Consider the following 7,516-nt stretch of genomic DNA (forward strand, 5'->3'; position numbering starts at 1 on the left):
CAGAAATGTTGTATGCATTGGTGTTCATTTTCCAATGTTCTCTAGTTTCAGGATCAGTTCCTGTGGATTGGAGGGTAGCTAATGTTATCCCACTTTTTAAGAAAGGCGGGAGAGAGAAAACATGGAATTATAGACCAGTTCGCCTGACATCGGTGGTGGGGAAGATGCTGGTGTCAATCATAAAAGATGAAGGGATTCAAAATAACATTAGCAAATTTGCAGATGACACAAAGATGAGTGGCAGTGTGAACTGTGAGGAGGATGCCATGAGAATACAGGGTGACTTGGACAGGTTGGGTTTGTGGGCAGATGAAGTTTAATGTGGATAAATATGATTAATGATACATTTGGCAGCAAAAACATAAAGGAAGATTATTATCTAAATGGTGTCAAGTTGGGAAAAGAGGAAGTACAACGGGATCTGGGGTGTCCTTGTTCATCAGTCAATGAAAGTAGGCATGCAGGTACAGCAGGCAGTGAAGAAAGCGAATGGCATGTTGGCTTTTATAACAAGAGGAGTCGAGTATAGGATCAAAGAGGTCCTTCTGCAGTTGTACAGGGCCCCAGTGAGACCACACCTGGAGTATTGTGTGCAGTTTCGGTCCCCTAATTTGAGGAATTACGTTCTTGCTATTGACAATAGACAATGGGTGCAGGAGTAGGCCATTCGGCCCTTCTAGCCAGCAACGCCATTCAATGTGATCACGGCTGATCATCCCCAATCAGTACCCCTTTCCTGCCTTCTCCCCATATCCCCTGACCGCTATCTTTAAGAGCCCTATCTAGCTCTCTCTTGAAAGCATCCGGAGAACCTGCCTCCACTGCCCTCTGAGGCAGAGAATTCCACAGACCTTGTGACGTTTGAAATGTCAGGAAAGGAATTGAATGTTAGAAGTGATAGGAGCAGAATTAGGCCATTCTGCCCGTCAACTCCACTCCGCTTATTCAATCATGGCTGATCTATTTTTCCCTCCGGCCTCCACCGCTCTCTGAGGCAGAGAATTCCACAGACTCACATCTCTCTGTGAGAAAAAGTGTTTCCTCGTCTCCGTTCTAAATGGCTTACCCCTTATTCTTAAACTGCAGCCCCTGGTTCTGGACTCCCCCAAAATCGGTAACATGTTTCTTGCCTCTAGCATGTCCAAACCCTTAACAATCTTATATGTTTCAATAAGAAACATCTTCTCATTCCTCTAAACGCCAGAGTGTATAAGCCCAACCGCTCCATTCTCTCAGCATATGACAGTCCCGCCATCCCAGGAATTAACCTTATAAACCTACGCTGCACTCCCTCAATAGCAAGAATGTCCTTCCCCAAATTAGGGGACCAAAACTGCACACAATACTCCAGGTGTGGTCTAACTAGGGCTCTGTATAACTGCAGAAGGACCTCTTTGCTCCTACTCGACTTCTCTTGTTATAAAGGCCAACATTCCATTCGCTTTCTTCACTGCCTGCTGTACCCGTACACAATACTCCTATTGAGGTAGTGCAGCTGGAAAGTCAGCGCCGCCCGTAGCTGGAAGCTCCGCAGACCACAGCCCCACGGTGTTCAAAGTCGGCAGTCCCAGCACTACGGGCCCAGTAAGGCATCGCTCGCTCCGCGATGGAATCCAGTGCTGCGCCGCTGCTGAAGCTCTGGCCGGGTAGGCCGCGAGGAGGAGGCGAAGATGCGGCTCGGAGAGTAGTCGCATCCTTGACCAGGAAGTGACTAAGAAAAACAGTTTCCCCTCCAAAAACAAACTCAAACTTATTTTTAGTCTGTTTTAAAGACTAAAAATAACAAAAAGAATGAAAAGACGGACAGCTGCAGGCGAGGCAGCCACACTCGATGACGCCACCAAGAGCAGGCGTGATAGATTCAGCGTGATAGATTCAGACTGGTAATCATGAGTACAGCCTTCCCTACCAAAAAAAGTATCTACACTACATAAGACACTGTGCAGGAGGAGGCCATTTGGCCCTTCGAGCCAGCACCACCATTTAATGTGATCATGGTAATCAATAATACTGATCATCCCCAATCAGTACCCCGTTCCTGCCTTCTCCCCATATCCACTATTTTTAAGAGCCCTATCTAGCTCTCTCTTGAAAGCATCCAGAGAACCTTCCTCCACCACCCTCTGAGGCAGAGAATTCCACGGACTCACAACTCTCTGTGAGAAAAAGTGCTTCCTCGTCTCCGTTCTAAATGGCTTACTCCTTATTCTTAAACTGGGGCCCCTGGTTCTGGACTCCCCCAACATCGGGAACATGTTTCCTGCCTCTAGCGTGACCAAGCCCTTAACAATCTTATATGTTTCAATGAGATACCCTCTCATCCTTCTAAACTCCAGCGTGTACAAGCCCAGCTGCTCCATTCTCTCAGCATATGACAGTCCCGCCATCCCGGGAATTAACATTGTAAACCTACGCTGCACTTCCTCAATAGTAAGAATGTCCTTCCTCAAATTAGGGGACCAAAACTGCACACAATACCCCAGGTGTGGCCTCACTAGGGCTCTGTACAACTGCAGAAGGACCTCTTTGCTCCTATATTCGACTCCTCTTGTTTTAAATTCAACTCCTCTTGTTATAAACAGCTACAACTTGTTACAGCTCCGACAGTCTGAAGAGGAGGCCTACAGGAGCGGGGATGCAGACCTCTACAGGCAGGCCAAGTACAAGCTGAGACGAGGAATCAGAGCTGCGAAGGAAAGGTACTCTGAGAAGTTGAGGAACAAGTTCTCAGCTAGTGACTCATGTTCAGTTTTGGAAGGGCTTGCAAGAAACTACCAGCTTCAAGAGGAAAGCCCCCTCACTCTTTGGACAATCGTCAGCTGACCAACGACCTGAATGAGTTCTACTGCAGGTTTGACAAGCAGAAATGTAACCCCGATACCCCCTCCCACCTCCCTAACCAACACAGCCAGATCCCAGTCTGGAAAGAATGGACCCTTCTGCACCCACTCCTCTCTATTCACCACTTAACACCGATTTAAAGCAAGACTCCAGTCTGAAAAGACTGGACCCTTTCCCACCCACCCCTCTCCAATCACCACTTCACACCCAATTACCCACACCCTCCGTGCTGCACAACATCACTTCTCCATCATCAACAATAAAAATAGAGGTTGAGAGGCTTTTCAGAAGACAGAAAAGCCTGAAATCTCCAGGACCGGACAATGTTTCCCCCTCTACTCTCAAGCTCTGTGCCAAACAACTGCCACTGGTCTTCACAGACATTTTCAACCAGTCCCTGCAAACCTGTATTGTCCCTGCCTGCTTCAAAGTCTCCACTATTGTCCCTGTACCCAAAATGGCAAGATTTACTGGTCTTAATGACTACAGGCCTGTCGCACTGACCTCTGTAGTCATGAAGACCACTGAAAGGCTTATGCTGGCCAAGCTGAAAAATATCATGAACCCCTTGCTGGACCCTGCAATTTGCATATCGGGCCAATAGATCTGTGAATGATGCAGTCAACCTGGGCCTGCACTTCATCCTCCAGAAACTAGACCGCCAGGGGACCTATGCAAGGATTTTGTTTGTTGATTTTAGGTCTGCATTCAACACCATTGTGCCCGAGCTAATATACACCAAACTTTCCGAGTTGACTGTGTCTGAACCCCTCTGTCGGTGGATCACCAACTTCCTGACAGACAGGAAGCAGCATGTGAGGCTGGGAAAGCATATCTCGGACCGGCAAATCCTCAGCATAGGAGCACCACAAGGCTGCGTACTCTCCCCTCTCCTCCACTCTACTCTACACCAATGACTGCATCTTCACTGACTCCTCTGTCAAGCTTCTCAAATTTGTGGACAACACAACCCTGATTGGACTGATCTAGGTTGGGGAGGAATCTGCCTACAGGAAGTGTCACAGCTGGCGTCCTGGTGCCATCACAACAATATGGAGCTCAATGCTCTTAAGACGGTGGAATTGATTGTAGACTTTGGGAGAGCTCCCCCTCCCCTCACCCCACTCACCATCAACAACACCACATTCACATCTGTGGAGTCTTTTAAGTTCCTGGGAACAATCATCTCCAAGGACAATAGACAAAAGACAATAGGTGATGGAGTAGGCCATTCAGCCCGTTGAGCCAGCACCGCCATTCAATGTGACCATGGCTGATCATCCCCAATTAGTACTCCATGCTGCCTTCTCCCCATATCCCCATACTCTGCTTTTTTAAGAGCCATATCTAGCTCTCTCTTGAAAGCATTCAGAGAACCTGACTCCTCTGCCCTCTGAGGCAGAGAATTCCACAGACTCACCACTCTCTGTGACAAAAAGTGTTTCCTTGTCTCTGTTCTAAATAGCTTACTGCTTATTCTTAAACGGTGGCCCCTGGTTCTGGACTCCCCCAGCATCGGGAACATGTTTCCTGCCTCTAGCGTGTCCAAACCCTTAACAATCTTATATGTTTCAATGAGATTCCCTCTCATCCTTCTAAACTCCAGAGTGAACAAGCCCAGCTGCTCTATTCTCTCAGCATATGACAGTCCCGCCATCCCAGGAATTAACCTTGTAAACCTACGCTGCACTCCCTCAATAGCAAGATGTCCTTCCTCAAATTAGGGGACCAAAACTGCACACAATACTCCAGGTGTGGTCTCACTAGGGCTCTGTACAACTGCAGAAGGACCTGTTTGCTCTTATATTCGATTCCTCTTGTTATAAAGGCCAGCATACCATTTGCTTTCTTCACTGCCTGCTGTACCTGCATGCTTACTTTCATAGACTGATGTACAAGGACCCCCAGATCCCGTTGTACTTCCCCTTTTCCCAACTTGATGCCATTTAGATAGTATCATTACCATTTAGATATTATCATTATCAATGAAGGCAAGTGTGCCAAATGCCATTTGGATAGTAATCTGCCTACCTGTTTTTGCTAACAAAGTGGATAACCTCACATTTATCCAACTTCATCTGCCATGCATTTGCCCACTCCCCCAACCTGTCCAAGTCACCCTGCATTCTCATAGCACCCTCCTCACAGTTCACACTGCCACCCAGCTGTGTGTCATCTGTAAATTTGCTAATGTTACTTTGAATCACTTCATCCAAATCATTGATGTATATTGTAAATAGCTGCAGTCCCAGCACCGAGCCTTGCAGTACCCCACTCGTCACTGCCTGCCATTCTGAAAGGGACCCATGAATCCCTACTCTTTGTTTCCTGTCTGCTCTGACTTCTCTATCCATGTCAGCACTCTACCCCCAATACCATGTGCCCTAATTTTGACCACTAATCTCCTATGTGGGACCTTATCAAATGCTTTCTGAAAGTCCAGGTACACTACATCCACTGGCTCTCCCTTGTCCATTTTCCTAGTTACATTTTCAAAAAATTCCAGAAGATTAGTCAAGCATGATTTCCCCATCATAAATCCATGCTGACTCGGCCCGATCCTGTTACTGCTATACAAATGTTTGGCTATCTCATCTTTTATAATTGACTCAAACATCTTCCCCACCACCGATGTCAGGCTAACTGGTCTATAATTCCGTTTTCTCTCTCCCGCCAACTGATCGTGAGTCTATAGAACATTGTAAAATTATCACCAATGCATCCACGATTTCTATAACCACTTCCTTGTGTACCCTGGGATGCAAACCATCAGGTCCATCAGGGGATTTATCAGCCTTCAGTCCCATCAGTCTATCCAACACCATTTCCTACCTAATGTGGATTTCCTTCAGTTCCTCCGTCACCCCAGATCCTCTGGCCACTACAATATCAGGAAGGTACACAAAAATGCTGGAGAAACTCAGCGGGTGCGGCAGCATCTATGGAGCGAAGGAAATAGGCAACGTTTCTGGCTGAAATCCTTTGTCTGAAGAAGAGTTTCAGCCCGAAACATTGCCTATTTCCTTCGCTCCATAGATGCTGCTGCACCCGCTGAGCTTCTCCAGCATTTTTGTATACCTTCGATTTTCTAGCATCTGCAGTTCCTTCTTAAATACTATATCAGGAAGATTGTTTGTGTCCTCCTTAATGAAGACAGATCGAAAGTACCTGTTCAACACATATGCCATTTCCTTGTTCCCCACAATAAATTCACCTTTTTTGGTCTTCAAGGGTCCAACTTTGGTCTTAACTAATTTTTTCCTCTTCATACCTAAAGAAGCTTTTACTATCCTGCTTTATATTCTTGGCTTGCTTACCTTTGTACCTCATCTTTTCTTCCCGTATTGTCTTTTTGGTTATCTTCTGTTGTTCTTTAAAATTTACCCAATCCTCTTGCTTTCCGCTCATCTTTGCTATGTTGTACTTCTTCTGTCTTTTCGATAGGAGGTATACCCTTGAGTTTAAGTGGGGGGCTACCATCGACTCCACAGCCAAAAAGGCACAACAGAGCATGTACTTCCTGCGGCAGCTGAGGAAGCACAATCTACCACAGGCAATGATGGTCTAATTCTATACCTCCATCGTAGAGTCTGTCCTCACCTTTTCCATCATGGTCAGGTTTGGCTCGGCCACCGAGCACGACTCCTGGAGGCTGCAGCGAATCGTCCGACAGGCTGAGAAGGTTATTGGCTGCAACCTTCCCTCCATTGACGAACGGTATCTGCAAAGGCCAGGAAGCGAGCGGGTAAGATCATCTCTGACCCCTCTCTCCCTGGCCACAAACTCTTTGAATCACTTCCCTCTGGAAGGCGACTCTGGAACGTCAAAGCTGCCACAGCCAGACATAAAAACAGCTTTTTTTCCTCGAGTAGTAGCTCTACTCAATAACCAAAAATCTGAAGCCTCCTTTTGCTCTGGTATTTCATTTAATTCACATGTTAATTCACATGTCAATAATGTTTTATTATTAATGTTTTATGTATCATTCTTAACTGTCACTGTAGGTCATGTTGCCAATTGCGAGCGGAGCATCAAGGCAAATTCATTGTATGTGAATATTTGGCCAATAAACTTATTCATTCATTCATACATACATAATGTGTGACATTTCATCTTACAAGAATGTGTGACATTTCATAGCCCATAAATATATATATATATATATATATATATATATATATATATGATTCAAATCTTGCAAGATTGTGTGACATTGCATAGCCTATAAATATACATATATATAATTTAAATCTTGCAAGAATGTGTGACATTTCATAGCCCATAAATATATATATATATATGATTCAAATCTTGCAAGAATGTGTGATATTTCATAGCCCATAAATATATATATATATTTCAAATCTTGCAAGAATGTGTGACATTGCATAGCCTATAAATATACATATATATAATTCAAATCTTGCAAGAATGTGTGACATTTCATAGCCCATAAATAAATATATATATATATATAATTATATATATATATATATATATATATATGATTCAAATCTTGCAAGAATGTGTGACATTTCATAGCCTATAAATATACCTATATATAATTCAAATCTTGCAAGAATGTGTGACATTTCATAGCCTATAAATATATATATATATATATATATAATTCAAATCTTGCAAGAATGTGTGACATTTCATAGCCCATAATATA

The sequence above is a fragment of the Leucoraja erinacea genome, chromosome 3 (genome assembly GCF_028641065.1).
Source record: "Leucoraja erinacea ecotype New England chromosome 3, Leri_hhj_1, whole genome shotgun sequence".
In the NCBI taxonomy this organism is placed as follows: Eukaryota; Metazoa; Chordata; class Chondrichthyes; order Rajiformes; family Rajidae; genus Leucoraja; species Leucoraja erinaceus.